This window comes from Staurois parvus, unplaced genomic scaffold (genome assembly GCF_062004578.1).
Source record: "Staurois parvus isolate SC_StPar_1 unplaced genomic scaffold, SC_StPar_1.0 ptg000952l, whole genome shotgun sequence".
Classification (NCBI taxonomy): domain Eukaryota; kingdom Metazoa; phylum Chordata; class Amphibia; order Anura; family Ranidae; genus Staurois; species Staurois parvus.
Genome location: NW_028318748.1, coordinates 824415 through 848062, shown reverse-complemented (window position 1 = coordinate 848062; position 23648 = coordinate 824415). Strand labels below are relative to the sequence as shown.

The 23648-nt window shown below is 45.8% G+C and overlaps 1 long non-coding RNA gene across 1 annotated transcript in view; it reads left to right on the top strand.

Annotated features, from left to right (window-relative positions):
- LOC149441738 (uncharacterized) overlaps positions 1 to 23648 on the top strand; it is a 69617-nt gene that overhangs the window by 15548 nt on the left and 30421 nt on the right. The gene's annotated exons all lie outside the window — the stretch shown is intronic.

The following is a 23648-nucleotide window of genomic DNA, read 5'->3' as shown; positions in this document are numbered from 1 at the left end:
ATCAGTACCCATCATCAGTGTCACCTATCAGTGCCACCTATCAGTGCTGCATCCGTGACACCTCATTAGTGCTGTCTATCAGTGCCGCCTATCCGTGCCACCTCATTAGTACTTCCTATCAGTGCCCTTTAGTGCTGCCTATCAGTGCCCATCAGTGCTGCCTCATCAACGCACATCAGTGAAGGAGAAAAAAATGCCTGTTTGAAAAATTTTATAATAGAAACAAAGAAACTTTTTTTTTTTCAAATTTTTTGCACTTTTTTATTTATAGCGCAAAAAGTAAAGCGCCCAGTGGCGATTAAATACCACCAAAAGAAAGCTCTATTTGTGAGAAAAAAATGATCAAAATTTCATATGGGTACAATGTTGCATGACCGCGCAATTGTCAATCAAAGTGCGGCAGCGCTGAAAGCTGAAAATTGGCCTGGTAAATAAGTGGGTATAAGTGCCTGGTAGGCAAGTGGTTAATAAAAGCACATAGTTTTGTGGCATATTACGCTATGTGAGATTCTTCCTTTGTTTATATCATCCGGGTGAGAGGTATATCCTGCTGAGACCGAGAGCCAGTCTATCCTGAATCTACCTTACCGGATGAGAGGTCCATAGGAAAGCAGCCGGTGATATCTGTCATTGTGTGGATCAAGATCCAGAGTGATCTTAAAGGCGTGTAGGTCCTTTTGGGCCGCAGAGTGGAGGTGAAGGGGCAATTTAGCCACAGGAGGATTATCACTCACCATCACTTGAAGCGTATTGTGTGATCACTTGCATTATTTTTATCGCATGGAGTTGAGCACCATTATCTTATGTATGGACCTTATTCACTTATGATACTGATTTAATGCTCACTATTCACATTAGTGAGTGGGATTGGGGTCACGTCTAGTCTGTGATTCATTCGATCTCATGATCGGGTCACCAATTGCACCATTGGATATGTGATTTTTATGTTATTATCATTAATCAGATTTTCTTCTCATCATGATGTTATATAGTTAGCGCTGCACTATTTTTATTATTGATTATTTACTGTTGGGTATCAGGTTGAGTGTTAGCGGCTTTGTGAACTTTTAGGGATTCCATTGAGCGCAGGAGTTTTATTGCTAATGCAGTGTACCTGTGGTTTTTGGGCGGGTTAGCTTTACTGTGCAGTCGACTTGCATAGTTACATAGTTAGTCTGGCTGAAAAAAAGACAAAAGTCCATCCAGTTCAACCATTAAAAAAAAAAAAAAGTTATAATCCTACACTCACAATTGATCTAGAGGAAGGAAAACAAAACCCAGCAAAGCATGATGCAATTTGCTCCTGCAGGGGAAAAAATTCCTTCCTGATCCACCGAGAGGCGATCGGATATTCCCTGGATCAACTTTACCTATAAATGTTAGTATCCAGTTATATTCTGTGTATCCAAGAAAGAATCCAGGACTTTTTTAAAGCACTCCACTGAGCTGGCCAGATCCAACTCTTGAGGGAGTCTATTCCACATTCTCACAGCTCTCACTGTGAATAAACCTTTCCGTGTTTGGAGATTAAATTTCTTTTCCTCCAGACGTAAAGAGCGCCCCCTTGTCCTCTGTGATGACCTCAGGGGGAATAACTACACCGAGTTCATTATATGAACACTGATGTATTTATACATGGAGATCATATCCCCCTTATGTATTATACATGGAGATCATATCCCCCCTTATGTATTATACATGGAGATCATATCCCCCCTTATGTATTATACATGGAGATCATATCCCCCCTTATGTATTATACATGGTGATCATACCCCCCCCTTATGTATTATACATAGAGCTCATATCCCCCTTATGTATTATACATGGAGATCATATCCCCCTTATGTATTATACATGGAGATCATATCCCCCCTTATGTATTATACATGGAGATCATATCCCCCCTTATGTATTATACATGGTGATCATACCCCCCCCTTATGTATTATACATAGAGCTCATATCCCCCTTATGTATTATACATGGAGATCATAACCCCCCTTATGTATTATACATGTGATCATATCCCCCCTTATGTATTATACATGGTGATCATATCCCCCCTTATGTATTATACATGGAGATCATACCCCCCTTATGTATTATACATGGTGATCATATCCCCCCTTATGTATTATACATGGTGATCATATCCCCCCTTATGTATTATACATGGAGATCATATCCCCCCTTATGTATTATACATGGTGATCATATCCCCCCTTATGTATTATACATGGAGGTCATATCCCCCTTATGTATTATACATGTGATTATATCCCCCCCTTATGTATTATACATGGTGATCATATCCCCCCTTATGTATTATACATGGTGATCATATCCCCCCTTATGTATTATACATGGAGATCATATCCCCCTTATGTATTATACATGTGATTATATCCCCCCCTTATGTATTATGCATGTTGATCATATCCCCCCTTATGTATTATACATGTTGATCATATCCCCCCCTTAGGTATTATACATGGAGATCATATCCTCCCTTATGTATTATACATGTGATCATATCCCCCTTATGTATTATACATGGAGATCATATCCCCCTTATGTATTATACATGGAGATCATACCCCCCTTATGTATTATACATGGTGATCATATCCCCCCTTATGTATTATACATGGAGATAATATCCCCCCTTATGTATTATACACGGAGATCATATCCCCCTTATGTATTATGCATGGAGATCATATCACTCCTTATGTATTATACATGGTGATCATATCCCCCCTTATGTATTATACATGGTGATCATATCCCCCCTTATGTATTATACATGGAGATCATATCCCCCCTTATGTATTATACATGGTGATCATATCCCCCTTATGTATTATACATGTTGATCATATCCCCCTTATGCATTATACATGATGATCATATCCCCCCTTATGTATTATACATGATGATCATATCCCCCCTTATGTATTATACATGGAGATCATATCCCCCTTATGTATTATACATGGAGATCATATCCCCCCTTATGTATTATACATGGAGATCATATCCCCCCTTATGTATTATACATGGAGATCATATCCCCCCCTTATGTATTATACATGGAGATCATACCCCCCTTATGTATTATACATGGTGATCATATCCCCCCTTATGTATTATACATGGAGCTCATATCCCCCCTTATGTATTATACATGGAGATCATATCCCCCTTATGTATTATGCATGGAGATCATATCACCCCTTATGTATTATACATGGTGATCATATCCCCCCTTATGTATTATACATGGAGATCATATCCCCCCCCTTATGCATTATACATGGTGATCATATTCCCCTTATGTATTATACATGATGATCATATCCCCCTTATGTATTATACATGATGATCATATCCCCCCTTATGTATTATACATGGAGATCATATCCCCCCTTATGTATTATACATGGAGATCATATCCCCCCCTTATGTATTATACATGGAGATCATATCCCCCCTTACGTATTATGCATGGAGATCATATCCCTCCTTACGTATTATGCATGGAGATCATATCCCCCCTTATGTATTATGCATGGAGATCATATCCCCCTTACGTATTATACATGGAGAGCATATCCCCCCTTATGTATTATACATGGAGAGCATATCCCCCCTTATGTATTATACATGGAGATCATATCCCCCCTTATGTATTATACATGGAGATCATATCCCCCCTTACGTATTATGCATGGAGATCATATCCCCCCTTATGTATTATACATGGAGATCATATCCCCCCTTATGTATTATACATGGAGATCATATCCCCCCTTATGTATTATACATGCAGATCATATCCCCCCTTACGTATTATGCATGGAGATCATATCCCTCCTTACGTATTATGCATGGAGATCATATCCCCCCTTATGTATTATGCATGGAGATCATATCCCCCTTACGTATTATACATGGAGAGCATATCCCCCCTTATGTATTATACATGGAGAGCATATCCCCCCTTATGTATTATACATGGTGATCATACCCCCCCTTATGTATTATACATGGAGATCATATCGCCCTTATGTATTATACATGGAGATCATATCCCCCTTATGTATTATACATGGAGATCATATCCCCCTTATGTATTATACATGGAGATCATATCCCCCCTTATGTATTATACATGGAGATCATATCCCCCTTATGTATTATACATGGAGATCATATCCCCCCTTATGTATTATACATGGAGATCATGCCCCCCCTTATGTATTATACATGGAGATCATATCCCCCTTATGTATTATACATGGAGATCATATCCCCCTTATGTATTATACATGGAGATCATATCCCCCCTTATGTATTATACATGGAGATCATGCCCCCCCTTATGTATTATACATGGTGATCATATCCCCCCTTATGTATTATACATGGAGATCATATCCCCCCTTATGTATTATACATGGAGATCATATCCCCCCCTTATGTATTATACATGGTGATCATATCCCCCCTTATGTATTATACATGGAGATCATATCCCCCTTATGTATTATACATGGAGATCATATTATTATTATTATACAGTATTTATAAAGTGCCAATAGTTCGCTCAGCGCTGTACATTACAAAGGGGGACAGAACATGTGACAGAACAATACCAATACAATGCAAAACATGAGGGGATCGAGGGCCCTGCTCTTTCAAGCTTACAATCTAGAAGGGATGGGATAGTGGAACAGGAGGAGATAGCTGTGGGGGATGGAGTGGTAGGAAGAGTGGAGGAGGTCAGCAAGTTAGCAGGGGGTGAGGTAGGCTTCCCTGAAGAGATGGGTTTTCAGGGTGCGCCTAAAGGAGAGGAGAGTAGGTGATAATCTGATGGGTTGGGGCAGGGAGTTCCAGAGGATGGGTGACACCCTGGAGAAGTCCTGGAGGCGGGCATGGGAGGAGGAGACCAGGGAACTAGAGAGAAGGAGGTCTTGTGAAGAGCGGAGTGTGCGTGCTGGGCGGTACTTGGATATTAGGTCAGTGATGTAGTTCGGGGCAGTATGGTGGACAGCTTTGTACGTCAGTGTTAGGATTTTAAATTTGATCCGTTGCGCAATCGGAAGCCAGTGGAGGGATTGGCAGAGGGGGGTGGCGGAAATGGAGCGGTTGGAAAGGTGAATGAGTCTGGCAGCCGTATTCAGGATCGACTGAAGCGGGGATAGCCAGTGGCGAGGCAGGCCAGTGAGGAGGGAGTTGCAGTAGTCGAGTCGTGATATGATGAGGGAGTGGATGAGCTGTTTAGTGGTTTCTGGGGTTAGGAACGTGCGGATTTTGGCGATGTTGCGGAGGTGGAGTCTGCACGAGTTTGTTAAAGATTGGACTTGGGGCTGGAAGGATAGGTTGGAGTCCAGAATGACACCAAGTACTCTAGCCTGCAGAGCGGGTTTGATATTGGCGTTGTTGGATGTGATGTAGAAGTCAATGGGGGGTGGGGTTCGGGCTGGGGGGAAGACAAGGAGCTCGGCTTTGGAGAGATTCAGTTTAAGGAAGTGGAGCGACATCCAATCTGATATGTCGCTCAGTAGGTGTGTGATTTGGGCAGAGACCGAGGGGGTGAGGTGGGGGGTTGAGAGATATATTTGTGTGTCGTCGGCATAGAGGTGGTAGTTGAAGCCGTGAGAGTGTATGAGTTGGCCAAGGGAGGAGGTGTAGATGGAGAAGAGAAGGGGCCCAAGGACAGAGCCTTGAGGGACCCCAACAGAGAGGGGGAGTGAGGGGGAGGTGGTAGCATTATAGGTAACGCTGAAAGAGCGTTGTGACAGGTAGGATGAGAGCCTGGAGAGAGCAGAATCTCTGAGGCCGAGGGAGTGTAGTATTTTGAGGAGGAGGGGGTGGTCAACTGTGTCGAAGGCCGCAGAGTGGTCAAGGAGTAGGAGCACTGAATAGTGGCCATTAGCTTTGGCGGTTAGAAGGTCGTTGGAGAGTTTGAGTAAGGCGGTTTCGGTGGAGTGTAGGGGGCGGAAGCCAGACTGTAGGGGATCGAGGAGGTTGTTGTCGTTGAGGTGAGAGCATAGGCGGGTGTAGACGAGGCGCTCGAGGAGTTTAGATGTAAGTGGGAGCAGGGAGATGGGTCTGAGGTTGTTCGGGTCATTGGGGTCCAGGGAGGGCTTTTTAAGTATGGGGGTGATGTGTGCATGCTTCAGTGGGGAGGGGAAAGTGCCGGAGGAGAGGGAGAGATTAAAGATGTGGAGGGGGAGGGAGGTCGTAGGAATTGTGAGGGGATAGGGTTGAGGGGGCAGGTGGTGAGGCGGGCATCAGAGAGGATCTTGGAGACTTCCTCGATGGTAGTAAGGTCAAAGGTGTGGAGTGTATCCCCCCTTAACCGCTTGCCGCCCTGCCACTGTGTATATACGTGTGCAGGGCGGCAGTGGAGCGCAAAACCACGTTTTAAAACGGGTTCCGCGCTCCCGACACTTTCGCCGGCAGGGGGCGCGCGCGCGCGCTCCCGCCGACCCGCGGGTGACACTATTTGATCCAGGAGGGATCAATCATTAGATTTCAGCCAGTGATTTCTGGCTGAAATCACATGATCGGTCCCTGTCCTATCCTGTCCTGTGTTGACATACACAGGGCAGGATATGATGTCATTCTTCTCTGCCTGGACACATTCCGTTCCAGACAGAGAAGAAGACATCCAAAAAGTGAGTACACAAGCACTACACTACAGTTAGAACACTCTAGGATACATTTAACCCCCTGATCGCCCCCCCCCCTCCAGTTAACCCTTCACTGCCCTGTCACCAGTGTTACTGATCAGTGAAGCGATTTTTACTGATCAGTGTCGCTGGCGACTTCCGATAGAGTTAGCGCCCCTCCCAGATAGCGCCAGATTGCCCGCCAGTACACCAGTAATCCCGTTTAACCCCTTGATCGCCCCCCCCCCTCCAGTTAACCCCTTCACTGCCCTGTCACCCAGTGTCACTGATCAGTGAACCAATTTTTACAGATCACTGTATCAGTGTCGCTGGCGACTTCCGATAGAGTTAGCGCCCCTCCCAGATAGCGCCAGATTGCCCGCCAGTACACCAGTAATCCCGTTTAACCCCTTGATCGCCCCCCCCCCCTCCAGTTAAACCCTTCACTGCCTGTCACCCAGTGCCACTGATCAGTGAACCAATTTTTATTGATCACTGTATCAGTGTCGCTGGCGACTTCCGATAGAGTTAGCGCCCCTCCCAGATAGCGCCAGTTTGCCCGCCAGTACACCAGTAATCCCGTTTAACCCCTTGATCGCCCCCCCCTCCTCCAGTTAACCCCTTCACTGCCCTGTCACCCAGTGTCACTGATCAGTGAACCAATTTTTACTGATCACTGTATCAGTGTCGCTGGCGACTTCCGATAGAGTTAGCGCCCCTCCCAGATAGCGCCAGTTTGCCCGCCAGTACACCAGTAATCCCGTTTAACCCCTTGATCGCCCCCCCCCCCCAGTTAACCCCTGCACTGCCCTGTCACCAGTGTCACTGATCAGTGAACCAATTTTTACTGATCACTGTATCAGTGTCGCTGGCGACTTCCGATAGAGTTAGCACCCCTCCCAGATAGCGCCAGCTTGCCCGCCAGTACACCAGTAATCCCGTTTAACCCCTTGATCGCCCCCCCCGTTAACCCCTTCACTGCCCTGTCACCAGTGTCACTGATCAGTGAACCAATTTTTACTGATCACTGTATCAGTGTCGCTGGCGACTTCCGATAGTGTTAGCGCCCCTCCCAGATAGCGCCAGATTGCCCGCTAGTACACCAGTAATCCCATTTAACCCCTTAATCTCCCCCCCCAGTTAACCCATTCACTGCCCTGTCACCAGTGTCACTGATCAGTGAACCGATTTTTACTGATCACTGTATCAGTGTCGCTGGCGACTTCCGATAGTGTTAGCGCCGCTCCCAGATAGTGCCAGTTTGCCCGCTAGTGCACCAGAAATCCCATTTAACCCCTTGATCGCCCCCCTCCCCCCCCCAGTTAACCCCTTCACTGCCCTGTCACCAGTGTCATTGATTACAGTGAACAGATTTTTACTGATCACTGTATCAGTGTCACTGGTGACTTCCGATAGTGTTAGCGCCCCTCCTAGATAGCGCCAGTTTGCCCGCTAATGCACGGGATTTTTTTTACCAAAAACATGTAGCAGAATACATTTTGGCTTAAATTTATGACTAACTTTGAGTTTACGATATATTTTTTATAGCTGAAAGTAGAAAATATTGTTTTTTTTCAAAATTTTTGTGGTTTTTTTGTTTATAGCGCAAAAAATAAAAAGCGCACAGGTGATCAAATACCACCAAAAGAAAGCTCTATTTGTTTGAAAAAAAGGACGTAATTTTCGTTTGGATGCAGCATTGCATGACCGCGCAATTATCATTTGAGTTAGTGCAGCGCTGTATAGCAAAGAAAGGCATAAATTACAGTATCTATACCATAGTTTGTAGACGCTATAACTTTCACACAAAGCAATCAATATACACTTATTGGGATTTTTTTTTACCAAAAACATGGAGCAGAATACATTTTGGCTTAAATTTATGACTAACTTTGAGTTTACGATATATTTTTTATAGCTGAAAGTAGAAAATATTGTTTTTTTTCAAAATTTTTGTGGTTTTTTTGTTTATAGCGCAAAAAATAAAAAGCGCACAGGTGATCAAATACCACCAAAAGAAAGCTCTATTTGTGTGAAAAAAAGGACGTAAATTTTGTTTGGGTGCAGCATTGCATGACCGCGCAATTATCATTTGAATTAGTGCAGCGCCAAACAGCAAAAAAAGGCCTGGTCATTAAGGGGGGTAAATCCTCTGGGGCTCAAGTGGTTAATCTCCTCTTCTCAAGAGAGAATAAATTCAGTTCCTCTGTCTAATCATTCCTCATAGCTGAGCTCCTCCATGCCTCTTATCAGTTTGGTTGCCCTTCTTTGTACTTATATTAGATCAGGCGGTTTTGATGTGTTTTCTGAAAGCACAATAAAATTCCTACATGCATGATTTGCGGTGCACTTTCAGAAAATGCACCAAAACCGCCTGATCTAATAGAAGTCTATATCAATCCCAGGTAAGCTACATAAAAACAGCTGGTACACTGCACTGCACATCAGTGATAAATGCCAGAATTATCTTTATATTTTTCTAAATTTTGTCATGCTGACTTCTTAGGAGAAAATTATTTTGAATAAGAAAATCACATGACTTTGTTTTATAATCACATGGCTTTGTTTTCTCAATTTTTTTGTTGCTTCTTAAAGTATACTAAACCCACAACAGTAAAATAAGTCTGTATGTGCAGTAAAGCATGCTTGTTATACTTACTATAAGGGGTTAATCCTCCACATTGTGTAAAAAGGCTGTTTGATCTTGTCTTCTCTGATCCTTTCCTTCTACTGTCCCCAATCCATCTGCTGCTTGTGACTTTTTCTTTGAGAGGGTGCGTGTGATCAGCACAGGGCCAATCAGCACTGTCCAGACAGTGGGTCAGTGGTCATGCAGCCTCATAGGTCAGTCAGAGCAGAATGAAAATTCGTCCTACAAACTTTGACCAGTGCTCAGCTGGACACTGATAGAAGTCACAAGACTGCTAAATGCTGCTGATGAGAAAAGGTATTTAGCAGTTTATATTTACTAAAATAATTGCATTTCCATGTTCTGTGTACTGTGGGAGACCAGATATAGTGAATGCAGGGTCCGGGGAGACCAGATATAGTGAATGCAGGGTCCGGGGAAACCAGATATAGTGAATGCAGGGTCCGGGGAGACCAGATATAGTGAATGCAGGATCCGGGGAAACCAGATATAGTGAATGCAGGGTTCTGGGTTTAGTAAAACTTTAAGCCCCGTACACACGGGCTGAATAATGGCCAAAATCAGCTGGTACAGCAGAAACCGATCGACATTTGGCTCATGTGTACAGGTCCTTGTCCGACAGAAGCTGATCTTACAACTGGCTTCTGTTGGATGAGCATGTTAGAAAACCAGCAGCCGATCAGCATCCTATCATAGCCAGTACAGCAAGCTTCTCAGTTTTATTTCATTCAGCCAGTTGGGTTGACCAAAAAAAAAACCATACCATGTGTACCAGGCACAGATGTGAATCACCTTAGCTGACCGGGTGCACAGGTAGGAGGTTCATCCTCACCCCAAACTGTCAACACATCCGGAGAAAAAAGCAGTAAGCACACTGTAATCTCCAATACTTGCAAAATTCATTATTCCAGGGCAGACTTTGAAGTGGTTGTAAACCCTTAAATATTAGATTAAATAAATCCTCCTACATAAGTTGTACCTGTTTATCTGCAGCCATCTCTCTTCTACAGCTGTTTAAAATGCAGAATTTACACAGCTTATCTAAGTTTCAGAAAGCAGGGTGGCGAGGAGCTGAAGTTACACTCTGCAGAGCTCAGTAAAAGCTGATTCAAGGGAAGGGACACACCCCCTTCACACAGCACACAGGAACAGAGCCGAGGCTGTCAATCACAGGCTGAAGGTACCTCCCTGTCACCAGAGGAATGAGGCAGCAGACAGACATTACACTCTGGATGCTCTGGATTGAGACAAATATACACTATAAAGCAGGGGTAGCAACCTTAAAGAGGTGGAGATCTACCTGAACAACATGGGAGAAGTCAAAGATCACCGGGCATAGCGTCGCCCCCTAACACCTGATTTAAACTTCTAATTGGCATACTATCGTGTCGCAATCATGGGTTCAAATCAGGTGATGAGGAGGCAACATATCGCCTCCTCACCACCTGTCAAACACACTCGGATCACTTTTCAGAGGAGCAGCAGTGCACTTGTGGTGCTTAGGTGCATTCGGCAGCGGCACCCCCAGGGCACATTCACACGTAAAGATGGGGGGAGGTAAAACCGTGCGGTTGAGTTGTGGTTTTACCATCCTCAATTTCTGCTGCAGCATGTGTACACCTTTGGCAGCAGTCAAAGGTGTACACATGCTGCAGCAGAAATTACAAAACCCCTGTTGCTTTTGGTGGGTGATACCTCCTGCCAATCACGATACAATTAAGTAAATGGGGTGACTCTGCAAGCGCCATGCATCTGTATGTTTCTCTTGGGTCCAAGGGGTTAAAGCAAGTGGTACGAAAGCAACAGAACAGTGTCTGCTTTAATCCCTTGTTTGCTGTACTGCACAAGGTTGCAGGGCACTTGCATAGTGACCTCATTCACTTGAATGGGTCATGCTTGGCAGGTGCTACACCCACGAACCATGCCAGGACGTGTAACTCCTGCTGCAGCTGTTACATGTGTACACCCCTGGCCACTGCAACTAAAGGGGGTGCGGTTGGGGCAGGGGTTGGTAAAAACAGGACAGTGAACAAAAGTACAGCAAGCTGTATTTTTTCGCAACACAAATGCCTTTAAACGCACGTAAATGCAAAGCACATAAAACTCAAAAGCAGAGAAGTCTCCTCAAATGAAATGCAAGCAGACAAGCCCCTAAAAACTGTACTGCAAATGCATGTAAACGCACACAAAAATGTATGTCGAGTGCGCATTAAAGGAACCCCTTCGGGGACCTTGACCTTGGAGGAGGTGGCCCCAGGCTGGGCTCCTTTGAAGTTTGTACTGGAATAATAAAGTTTTATAAGTGCTGGACATTACCATGTTCTCTGAGCTGTTGTTCTCTGAAAGTGCTGACATGGTAATTAGAGATGAGCGAATTATTCAAAAATTCGATTCGGCTGATTCGGCGAATTCGCGGAATAAATTCGATTCGAGTCGAATATATTCGCTGCGAATTTAACTTATAAAAAGGGTGTTTCTAGGCTTCAGAGAGCCTTTATATTAGTGCAGAACACTGTACCTTTAATTTAAATGCCCTTGGAGTCTGCTGGGGAAGAGAAATAATACTGTCAGTCAGTATGACATGCAGATGAGTGCCGTCGATCTTAGAATCACCGCACACTTCACTCATTTGGGCAGTCACGGGGCCAAAACCAGAGTGTGGAGCCACAGTGTGGCGGTGGAGGCAGCAGCAATGGGAGGCCATACAGCACCCTATGAAAAAATGGAACCCACCAGCAGTGTGAGGAGACCTGAAAGTGGCACATGGCAGAGTGTGGCGATGGAGACAGCAGCAATGGGAGGCCGTACAGGGACCCATGAGAGACTCTGGACCTGGCAGCAGCATGAGGAGGCGGTACAGGGGCCCATGACAGATTACGGGCCTGGCAGCAGCATGAGGAGTCGGTACGGGGGCCCATGTCAGATTACGGGCCTGGCAGCAGCAATGGGAGGCCCGTAATCTGCCAGCACCCTATGACAAAATGGAACCCACCAGCAGTGTGAGGAGACCTGAAAGTGGCACATGGCAGAGTGTGGCGATGGAGACAGCAGCAATGGGAGGCCGTACAGGGACCCATGACACACTCTGGACCTGGCAGCAGCAAGAGGAGGCGGTACAGGGGCCCATGGCAGAGTGGCGAAGCGTAAGCAGCTTAAATTGAAGGCCATACAGAGGCCTATGTTAAAAATAATAACATGTTTGGGGCATGATTCATGGCGGATTTAGTCAGTTGTGTCAGGAACTGGTGGTTTGAAATCCAGACTAATCCACGCCTGATTCATTTTCACAAACGTGAGTCTCTCCACACTTTGGGTGGACAGTCGTGTCCTCCGCGGAGTTACAATACCTCCTGCCGCACTAAACACGCGCTCCGATGCCACGCTACTGGCCGGGCATGACAGCCTTTCAAGGGCAAATTCAGCTAGTTGGGGCCAAAGGTCAAGTTTCGTTGCCCAGTAGTCAAGGGGATTGTCTACCTCGGTTGGCAGGGTGCTGTCCAAGTAGGCCCAAGCCTGTTGTTTGAGGTCCTGCTCCAGGTCCACCTGATTCTGCTGCTGCTGCGGCTGGTTAGTAGTTTCCTCACTGCGCTGGTGAAGAAAGCTACTCATCATCGACTGCAGACTGAGGCAGCCGCTGCTGGTGGAGCTGCCACTGCTCCTACCACCCCACCCCTCCCCTGCTGCCATGGCAGCGGAACGCGAGCACACAGGGCCCACAGTGTCTGAGGATGGACGTTGGCGCAGAAAGGCAGAGACCAACTGACTACATAGGTGGTTTTTATAGTACGTTATTTTGGCCTCCCTCTCAGCAGGTGTGAAAAAGGCCACCATTTTTGAACGGTAGCGAGGGTCCAACAAGGTGGACAGCCAAAAGTCATCCTTCTGTCTGATGGTTATTATTCGGCTGTCGCTACGCAAGCAACCGAGCATGCTATGGGCCATTTGTGCCAAGGAATGCGAGGGACTCCCTGCCTCCATCTCCACAGCATACTGCCACGGTGCGTCTGGGTCCTCTGTCTCCTCCTCCTCCTCTACCAGATGCTTCTGCTCCTCCACTCCTGTCCGCTGAGTGGAAAAACCACCCATTTCACTCAATAATTCCTGAGCACCAATGTCCTCCTCTACCTCCTCCTCTTCTTCCTGTCCTGCCCCCACAGGGGTCATGTGGCGTTGAGATCTGTGCGCCACGTCTACCGCACCCTGACCAGCCATTGTTAACAGCATTTGTTCCAGGACGTGCAACAGAGGAATGACGTCGTTCATCCCATAGTCCTGCCGACTCACGAATAGCGTGGCCTCCTCAAAGGGCCTGAGCAAGCGGCAGATGTCACGCATGAGCTGCCAATGGCTGACATCTAAGTTACACAGGGGAGTACCTTTATCCGCTTGTAACATCAGGAAATCGGTGATGGCCTTTCGCTGTTCGTAAAGGCGGTCTAACATATGTAGGGTTGAATTCCACCTTGTTGCAACGTCGCAGATCAGGCGATGCTGTGGAATTCCGTTCTGCCGCTGCAGCTCAAGGAGGGTGTGCTTTGCGGTGTAGGAATGGCTGAAATGTATGCAAAGTTTACGTGACATTTTAAGGATGTCTTGCAGTGGGATGGTGGATTTTAGGAACCGCTTGACAACCAGATTGAACACGTGAGCCATGCATGGCGCATGGCACAACCTTCCTTGACGCAGAGCAGACACCATGTTCTTTCCATTGTCGGTCAACATGGTTCCGATTTTCAGTTTGCGCGGAGACAGCCATCTGTCGATTTCTCTGTTCATTACACTGAGAAGTTCCTCCCCTGTGTGACTACGTTCGCCAAGGCATACCAGGTGCAGCACAGCGTGACACCGTTGCGCCCTGCACATGTGATATGCCGGTCGGGTAATGGGACTTGGCACGGGGGTGGCGGCTGAGGACACGGCGGAAGAAGAGGTGGTAGAGGCGGACATCTTTGCTGGACCAAGGACGTGCAAACATGGAGGCAAAAGCGGCGTGACCTGTCCAAGTTGCTGGTGCGGCTGTGCCGGCACCACGTTCACCCAGTGGGCCGTAAATGACATGTACTGTCCCTGACCGTAGTTACAGCTCCACACGTCGGCGCTGCCGTGCACTTTGGCAGAGACCGACATGCTCAAAGACTGGCCCACCATCTCTTCTACATGTGAATGCAGGGCTGGCACTGCCTTTTTGGCGAAGAAATGCCGGCTTGGCACTCTCCACCGCGGCGCGGCACAAGCCATCATTTCTCGGAAAGGTGCTGAGTCCACCACTTGGAAAGGGAGGGACTGCAGCACCAGCAACTTGGACAGGAGGACGTTCAGCTTCTGCACCGTCGGGTGCGTGCTCGCAAACTGTTGTCTCTTGGAAACGGATTCCAAGAAGGACTGCTGACGGAATCCGTGAAGAGGAGTAGCAGGAGAAGGAGCATCTGAACGAGCGGAAGATGCCAACGAGCGACAACTCCCCTCAGCAGAGGTGTTGGAGCCTTGACTGGCTGATAGAGGGCGATTGACGTCGGGTGACGGAGCAAGTAACGGAGCGGGTGATGGAGCGGGGGCTGGGGCAGGCAGAACCGCCGTATCTTTATCACGGTTTTCCCAGGCCACCGAATGGCGACGCTGCATATGCTGACGCAACGCTGTAGTCCCAACATGGGCCCCCTGGCCACGCTTGACTTTCTGGCCACATAGTCGACGTACGGCTACGTTTACTTCCTCGGGCGGCTTGACGAAAAATTGCCACACCGCCGAGTAGGAAACTTTGCCCCCGCTACTCCTCACTGGCTGACTGCTACTTCCTCCGTGCACACCGGCACCACTACTGGCGGTGGTGGTAGGCTGCAGTGGAGCTGGTGCTCTACTCTGTGGCCGTTTGCCTCCACTGACACTGCTGCGACCCTGCTGCCTCCTGGGCAACCCACCGACTGTTTTGCTCGCTGCCAAGCTGGCACCCTCTTCTCCTGATGATGCGGAAGCAATAGCCTGATGACGACGAGGCTGCCAAGTGCGATCAGCCTCATCATCATCAATTAGGGTCTCCGCCTCACTACTAGCCCCCTCGGCTGCGTGTGGGTCAGGAGACAGACCTGTCTCTAGACCGGCTACCGAGCCACTCTCCTCGCCACTACTTCTTCGCCTGGCTGCTGAAGAGGCGGATGTCTCCCCCCGTTCCTGACCGCCCTCTGTTAGCTCTTCCTCACTGTACAGTGGGGCTGAGCCCACAGCATGCGATACTTCGCTTGGTGAGGGAACACCAAAGGACAGGGGAGGTAGAGGACACGTGATTTCAGTGGGCTTGCTCCCGGGCCATGCCAACTAACGGTTGTGTCTGACGTACCCACCGACCGTTGGCTGTAGGTGTCAGAGGTGACCTGGGAAGAGGAAGACGACCGAGCCAACCAATCGATGACGGCAGGGTTGTAGGTGGAGACACGACCGCTGGATGACACCGGGAGCACTGGCCTCTGGCTGCGACTAGTGCTGCCTCGACCCCTTCCTCTGCTGCCACGTCTGCTCGCTCCTGAAACATTGCCTCCTCTGCCACTCCTCTGCGTGTTGTCTGACATACTCTTTAATTCAACGATTCTGTGTCCCTGAGTAACAATTCTGTGTCCCTGAGTAACAATTCTGTGTCCCTGAGTAACGATTCTGTGTCCCTGAGTAACAATTCTGTGTCCCTCAGTAACAATTCTGTGTCCCTGAGTAACAATTCTGTGTCCCTGAGTAACAATTCTGTGTCCCTGAGTAACGATTCTGTGTCCCTCAGTAACGATTCTGTGTCCCTCAGTAACGATTCTGTGTCCCTGAGTAACGATTCTGTGTCCCTGAGTAACGATTCTGTGTCCCTCAGTAACGATTCTGTGTCCCTGAGTAACGATTCTGTGTCCCTGAGTAACGATTCTGTGTCCCTGAGTAACGATTCTGTGTCCCTGAGTAACGATTCTGTGTCCCTCAGTAACGATTCTGTGTCCCTGAGTAACAATTCTGTGTCCCTCAGTAACAATTCTGTGTCCCTGAGTAACGATTCTGTGTCCCTCAGTAACGATTCTGTGTCCCTGAGTAACAATTCTGTGTCCCTGAGTAACAATTCTGTGTCTGTCCCTGAGTAACAATTCTGTGTCGCTGAGTAACAATTCTGTGTCCCTGAGTAACGATTCTGTGTCCCTCAGTAACAATTCTGTGTCCCTGAGTAACAATTCTGTGTCCCTGAGTAACAATTCTGTGTCTGTCCCTGAGTAACAATTCTGTGTGCCTGAGTAACAATTCTGTGTCCCTGAGTAACGATTCTGTGTCCCTCAGTAACAATTCTGTGTCCCTGAGTAACAATTCTGTGTCCCTGAGTAACAATTCTGTGTCTGTCCCTGAGTAACAATTCTGTGTCCCTGAGTAACAATTCTGTGTCCCTGAGTAACAATTCTGTGTCCCTGAGTAACGATTCTGTGTTCCTGAGTAACAATTCTGTGTCCCTGAGTAACGATTCTGTGTCCCTCAGTAACAATTCTGTGTCCCTGAGTAACAATTCTGTGTCCCTGAGTAACGATTCTGTGTCCCTCAGTAACAATTCTGTGTCCCTGAGTAACAATTCTGTGTCTGTCCCTGAGTAACGATTTTGTGTCCCTGAGTAACAATTCTGTGTCCCTGAGTAACAATTCTGTGTCCCTGAGTAACGATTCTGTGTCCCTAAGTAACGATTCTGTGTCCCTAAGTAACGATTCTGTGGCCCTAAAGTCTCTGTGGCCCTAACTCTGTCCCTAATACACAGAGGTCTGTCTCTCTTGAATGACCGGAGGCTAATGGAGAATTGTAAGATGGCCGCAATTTATAGCTCCACCATTACACAGTGCTGGCTGGCTGGCTGCTGATTGGCTAATGCGATCACATGTCATGAATGAATGCATTATGGGTCAGCGCACCTTGTCTGCGCGCCTTCCCAGAGATCCCCGCTCCGTCGCCACACATGTCGCCGCCATTTTTGGGAAAATTCGATTCGTGCATCCGAAGTTTGCTAATTTTTGGATTCGGCGTGAATCGAATTTTTCCTGATCTTCGAAACGAATTCCACTTCGCCATGTTCGATTCGCTCATCTCTAATGGTAATCAATGCCTTTGTTGATAAGCAAAGCCATGTTACTGACATTGCTTTATCAACAAAAGCCATGTGATTATGACATCAGGTATTAGGTTATAGAGAAATGCTAACCCTATTACTAGTCCTAAAGCCAACTATTGGCTACTAGATTTTCTAACTCAATTTTTTATTGTAATAACTTTTATTTGGTTTTCCCATTGTGAGGTCAAATCAACATTCATTTTCAACCTCAGTGACAAGGAAACATAAAGGGGCAGGGTAAAACCTTTTTTTTCAAATTAATGAATTTCAAACAGTGATTGTGTTTTTTTTTTTTTTTTTTTTTGCAAAATGACATTTATTCCAACTTCATATGTTAAAAGCAAACAAAATTTTGAAGTATTTTCAAATGACATTCATCCAATCATCAAATGTACAAAGAAAAATCGTATGAACATTACTTTGAAAATCTATTATATAGCCAGCTTAACTCTAACCCTAAACCTTTATAAACCAAGCTATGAGATCACTATGTAAAGCTTGCCATAGATGGACGAACGTTTGGCCGGTTCAGCAGGAACCAGGCGAATTTCGATCCATATATTGCCATTCCTGCTTGACAGAAGTTGACCTAACAATCGACTTCTGTCAAACGCAAAATGTTGTAAAACTTTGATGGTCAGTGGCTGCAGCCACTGATCAGCGTGTATTCTGACAGCAGAGAAGTCCCTCTGTCAGGATACAATGGCACAGCAGACAGAATTCTTCCATCTACCGCACTTGTGTGGATGGAGGAATCCTCTGGGTTTTTTTCCGCCCCCTTGGCTGAATGAAAATCAATGAGCAGCTTAGAAGCTTATACAGTGATTGCATTGCCGCCCCCCCCCCCCTTCTAGTAAAGATGGACTTGAATTTCCAGACTGTGGAGAGTCAGAAAGCGTGCCAGCAGTGCGTACTCTGCAAACTGAGTATTATGTATGCGCACTATATTTAATGTCCTAAAGCTTTTTCTTTAGTTTTGGATAGTGTAGTATAGAAGTTAGAACCCATGTCAGGTTTTTCTTCCTATATGTCCCCACTAGGGAGATTCACCTTTCTACTTTCTTTTCTGTTTTCTATTTGTCCTGTAACCAGTGTAAGTGGCACAGAAAGTGATAGGAGATCCAAAATTGTGAGGCATCACAAAAACAGGTGTAGCCCTCTTTTGGGAGGGGTTATGAGAAATGGTCCTCCCCAAACACGATATTGCACTAAAACTGTAGATAAATAAGAAACCAAAACCTTCGCTAAATTGAAGAATGGGTTTGAAAATAAAGTTGGCAGTGCCTCCACCCAGGAGAGGACCTCTGATGATAATGCGGCATCTGTCTTTGTGTCGGAGACCTGAAGGCAAGATCTGCGGTGATAAGGAGACCCTCCAATCCCTATCCAACCGGCCTGGAACATGATCAACAGCAGGGCTCTTACTTTACTTTCCATTCATCGTGCATCAGCATCAGAGGTTGGTCATCAGCTCTGAGGAAAGGGATTCGTCCCCGAAACGCGTCAGCCATTTGACCGCACTGACTGTGAGAACACCTTGCTCGCCGTTGTGGCCATTGTCATTTTTCTATGCTTTTTAGATACATGCTTCGTCTGTGAGTATGTTTTTATGATTTAATTCCTACAATAAACCTTGGATAATGCACTAGGTGTGTGCGCCACCTGTTTTCTCTCTATCCAGTGGCTGATTTCCCCGTCTGAGGAGGGCTGCACCCCTGGAACATTTCCTTTTGGTTGTCGCTGTCCTGGTACCCTTGGCTTCCCTTTTGGCTGTGCATATCCTGAGGCGCTGGAGAGTACATACGCTATCCGGTTTGGCTATCTGGCACTGGTGATTCTGAGAGTAACACACTTTCTGTCCATGGGGAGGTGTACTATAGTCCACACAGATACCTCAGGAAAGGCTTGTTTGAGCATTCAGTGCAGCTTTGTCGGCTTGTGCAGGATCAACAGGCATATAATAGTCCCTTCTGCCTGGATGAAAATACAACAGAAGCAACTACCCTGGACAAGACATGTGGCACAAACTTTCTCTCTCCCTTTACTTCCTCCTTCCTGGTTTCCTAAACCAGACCACAGGGGTAGCAGGTAACAGTAGATCTTTACACAAGAATAAAACAGAAATCATTCAATAGGAACATTTGTTCCAGTAAGAGTAATCTAAGGGGGCATTTGCTCATTACTCTGGAGAGATTTCCTCTTACTTGCTGTTACGTGTACAGAAGAGGAAGTGATATGGGAATCTCCCAAGTGGGACACACCTTTCCCTAAAAGAACCCCCAAAAAACTTTACACTAGTTTATAAACTTTCAGAAACAATTTAAAATCAGATTGCCAAAAAAACCACAACAGCTTCCCTGAACTGACACAATCAGTCCTTGTACCTATGTACTCAGGTATCTATGCATACTTATTTGTGAATCTGTTTGTCAGGAGAACACTGGCCCCTGCACACCAGAGGTCACTAGTAATTTGAGTATGTTCCCTTTGAGGCATAAATGTACTCCTCTGCAAAAAAAAAAGGAAAAAGTCAGTATAATGTTGCAATGATTATGCAAATAATTAATCAGAATGCATTGACAAATGTGTCATTTAAAAAAAAAAAATGTAAAAAAGAGCATTAATGAGATTTTCCTAATTACAAATCCCCTGTAGCTGTATAGGCCGCTTTTTACTGAAATGCGTAAATATGCCTGCGAGGCAGACTCTAAATCTGTCTACGCTGCTTTTATTGCCTGTTGTCAAAACAGGGCCGCAGATTGCGAGGTGTCCTTACCTAGACCCACCATCTCATTCCTAGCAATGGAAATTGTGCACTAGCAGCTATCATACCTCCGCAGTTGATTTTATGCTTGATAAATTTTATTATCCGGGATTAAATCACATTTATGATGTGACATGACTACTGTGGACTTAACATTTTGTTTATTGAGTTTCCTGAGCAACCTGGCTCCCCTTCAATGTCTCTACACTAAACCGACATTCGTTTGTAAACACTAGAACAAAGGAAAGGGGAGGTATTGCCACAAACAACCTGCTAACTTTCATGTAGCTTTATATCAAAGAAAATGAGAACTGATATATAAAGCAGAGCACCAACCAAACCCTTTCATCTAGGTTTGGAAAAAGTGACGAAGGGGTAAAACCTCTGACACGTTTTATTGCTCAAGGTGTGTAGAACATGAGAGTGGCAATGTATGGCCTATAATCCAGATAAAGTTAAAGTGGTTCTAAAGGCAGAAGGTTTTCTACTCTAACACATTCTATGCATTAAGGTAAAAAGCCTTCTGGATGCAGTTCCCCCCTCAGTCCTCCCTTATACTTACCTGAGTTCCATGTTGATCCAGTGATGTGCATGAGAACCGCTTCTTTCCCAGGTCTCTCTCTCCTCATTGGCTCACACAGCAGCAGAAGTCATTGGCTCCCGCTGCTGTCAATCACAGCCAGTGAGCCCATGAGAAGAGATTAAGGGTGGGGGTGAGCTGCACTCTGTGTGCAATTAGACCATGCCCATTCACAGGAGCGCAGTTCAGGAGCAAGCCTGCTCTTGTGCCCCCATAGCAAGAGGCTTGCTGCTGGGGCACCTAATGGGGGAGGAGCCAGGACCGCCAGCAGGGGACTCCAAACCATTGCACAGAGCAGGTAAGTATAACTTGTTTGTTATTTTTTATTTTTCTTAAATTACAACTTTTAGAATCACTTTAGTGTGTCATAGTAATCGTGTAAAATACTGTGTTTCAGGGGTTCCAAGGAGCTCTCTTTTTCAGGGCTCAAGGATGCTGGACTGGATAATAATTTCTGGAAAAACGAAATTTGAAAGAACTGTGTGGTAACATTTGATTACAGCACAAGGTCTATTCTAGTCGCTGGTAGCCCTGATGAAAGGTGCCCCTTGGAATACCTCTGAAACATGTTGGATGTTTTTACATGAGTACTGTGACAGATAAAGTTTATCTGCACTGTTAACCATACTATGTCACTCCTAGCCCGGGTTCACACCAGTGAACCTTGAAGTCATGCTACTTCCGCGCGATTTCAAAGCCATCAGTCAGTGCGATTTTAATGTGCAATTTCATTGCAGCTTGCAGTAGCATCTGTTTAATGAAGTCACAAGCCGCAATGAAATCGCAGATTAAAATCGCACTGATGCTAATGCAAGCCGCAATGGAATCACACAAAAATAGTACAGTAAAACTTTTCAAAGCTGCTGCAACTTAATTTGCAGCCATTTGAATGGTTCCATTGCGACAAATGGGGTGCGACTTGTCATGCAACTTTGAACTGTCAAGTCACATGACAAGTCGCACGAGTGTGCACCAGGGCTTATAAATCTGGTCTTCGGGATAAGAAAATATTGTCTAAATACAAGAGTAATGTGTATTCTTCCTTGAACCTTGGTGTGCTTTGTGTATAACTCCTAACCAGGGGCGGACTGACAACTCATGGGGCCCCCAGGCAATAGGGGATCCTGGGGCCCCTGTGTCCTTGCCCACACTCAAAGCACACCCAAAAAAGCCTATAAAAGGTACTAGGGGCAGTTCATGGGGCCCCCTGCTGACCCCGGGCCCTCGGGCAGTGCCCGAGTGCTCGAATGGTCAGTCCGCCCCTGTCCCTAACAGGTTTTCTTCTGAGAACTGCAAAGAATAGTGTTTTCCTTCACTCTAGGGAGATATCCACTTCCTGTAGTATTTCTCAGTGCAGGGAGATTTCTCTGATTGGGACATTGGCAACAATAAAAACTTTACAGAGGTTCTAAGCCTTCTCTACTCCATCCACAGTTGCATTTAAATTGCCTTTTTATCAAGAAATAAGTGATTACAGGAAGATGCCATTTCTGTACTGATCTTGTAGGAAGTGCTAATGCCCCTTGGCTTTCTAAAGAAAATTTCTATCTATACATTTATTTATAATCCTTTGCAACTTTCTGAGGTAGGCCAGCCCTTATTAAAGTAAAAAAACCTTTTTTTTACAGAAGTACTGTCCTTGTCCCTAGGGCTGCCCCCAGTCTCTTGCTGGCATTCTGCATGTCATGGACACTCCAGTGGCAAGATTTCCCCAACACGTTTCCTGGCTCCTTTTACCTGGTACCTCCAAAGTGAAGATGAACCTCTCCTGTAATGTGTTCTTTATAAGTCAGTAAGCTGCTTATGTTGTACTGAGCTGAAAAATGATATTTACATACAGAGTTTAGGTGCTACTGGGTGCTTAGGAGAAGTACGCTATTATTATTATACAGGATTTATATAGCGCCAACGGTTTGCTCAGCACTTTACATTATAGTGGGAGACAATACAGTAACAATACAGTTCAATACAAGAGGGAATTGAGGGCCCTGCTCCTTGGAGCTTACAATCTAGGAGACTACATGCTGAAAACTGTGTGGACACCTGACCATCACAACTATGTGAGCTTGTTGGACGTCCCATTCCAAAATCATGGCCATTAAAACAGAACTACTCTGCATCTGAGCACCTCAAATCAAAAATGCTTTTCAATTCATTTTTAATATTCTAAGGAACTTCCCCATCCATTCATGTCTCCATGCTACACTTTGCTGAGAAATCACTTTGAAAATTACCCCCCTTAGCATTTCTAGCTGTAGCTATCTTGACTAAGAGCAGATGATTCAAATAGCATTTACTTCCTGGAATCTGTCTGCCCTTAGCTCAGGAATGCAGGCAGGAGGTTGTGCTTAGCTGCAAAAATCCCTCCTCCTCTCCTGAAGACTCCTGGGATGTATGGCACCATTTGCCTAGGTAAGAAACCAGTAAGTAACTGAATAAAAGTTTAAAACAAATAAATATGATATACTTTCCTATCTATTTACTAAGGCTAGCAACACAATGATTACAATTAGTGAGTGTTGATTGAGAGAGTGAAGTTCTGCTTTATTATGGAGTTTCCCCCATTTGTGGCTATAACATCCTGCACTCTTCTGGAAAGACTTTCCACAAGATTTTGGAGGCTGCTTGTGGGAATTGGTGACCATTTGTGAGATCAGGTACCGATGCTGGATGAGAAGACATGGCTCACACATTGGCCCCCGTATTGGGCACCAAAAAAAAAAAGACCTGGCTCACAATCCATATGCCAATTCACCCCAAAGGTGTTCAGTAGGGTTGGGGTCAGGGCTCTGCACAGGACATTCGAGTTTCTCCACACCAAACTGGCTAGACCATTTCTTTATCAAACTGGCTTTGTACACTGG